Here is a 1366-nt window from a genome sequence, read left to right on the forward strand (position 1 = left end):
CAATATCCCTTATAATATGCAGGATCAGCTGTTGCATCTGGCCCTTACCACAGTAAAAAGTGTTACAACATCTAAAGTGTCTCTTTGAATTTCGGAAGTACTATATATGCAATGGTATGCACATATGTACCTGGAAAAACCTGATCATAAACTTAATTCATTCCTGTGGGTGTAAACCCTTGTAAACAGGGCTACTGGATGAGTTCATTTCACATAATTTGTGGCCCAACTAAATCAGGATGAGTCATAATACTCTTACTGAAGGCCTTATAGGGGAGCTCTTGAGAGGAAGAAAGCCACAGGGAAAAACCAGAATCTCAAAAGCAATGGAACCCAGAAGACATAGGTGAAGCCAGGAGAGGCATTTATGTGCACTTTAATGTGACAGAAAAGCCCAGAACCAAGGATCAGTAGGAGCCAGACCCAGAATGCCACGGTCATCTGGGTATTGGTCTGGATGACACCTTGTCTTACACATCCAGCCTCAAAAGTCAATAAATTTTCACTGTTTAATCCAATCCATTGTATGGCATTTGTTTTGACATCAAGGGAACTTGGTATTTTGGTACCAAGAGTGGGGTGCTGCTATTACAAATACCTAAATCACTTTGCAAATGGATTGAGGCTGGAAGAACTGTGAAGTATTTTATAGAAAAAGCCTAGATTGCTTTCAAAGACTTTAATTAGAAATATGGATGCTAATGGTATTCTGGTCAGTCCCTAGAAGGAAATGATGAATGTGTTATTGGAAACTGGAGGGAAGGTGGTCCTTACTATAAAGTGGCAGAGAACTTGGCAAAATTGAGTTCTATTGTTGGATGGAAGTTAGAATTTGAAAGTTGAACTTCGAAATTTAACTAACTTTCCAAGCTAAGTGTGGCAGGAGCCACCTGGTTTTTCCTTACACCTTATAACGAAATGAGGATGGATTGGAATAAGCTGAGAAATGAACTCTGGGGCACAAAGAAACCAGAAATTAATGGTTTGCAAAGTTCTGAACTCTCCAGATAGTGTGCTCTGAGACAATGGATAGAAGTGGTTCTATTAGGGAACATTCTGAACTTTCAAGAATGAGTCACTGAAGAATAAGGCTCCATGTGAGGGTTTAACATGGATCCAGTCATTTCAGTGGAAGTTACTATTGGAAATACAGCTTTACAGGAAGGACCTGTGGAAAGTGCTGTCATCTGGTGATGTGGTCCACTGAGAATTGCTTGCAAAGTTTAGAAAATATTTACAAAGTCTGTCTGAGTAGAACTACTGCTCCAGCCTGGACAGAAAGCAACAGAGAAGAGATGAACTAAAGGAAGAATGCCTTCAGTAACAGAACCATGGGAGTTGAGCTCTGGAATGAAGATATTTCCTA

This window comes from Dasypus novemcinctus, chromosome 22 (assembly GCF_030445035.2).
Source record: "Dasypus novemcinctus isolate mDasNov1 chromosome 22, mDasNov1.1.hap2, whole genome shotgun sequence".
In the NCBI taxonomy this organism is placed as follows: domain Eukaryota; kingdom Metazoa; phylum Chordata; class Mammalia; order Cingulata; family Dasypodidae; genus Dasypus; species Dasypus novemcinctus.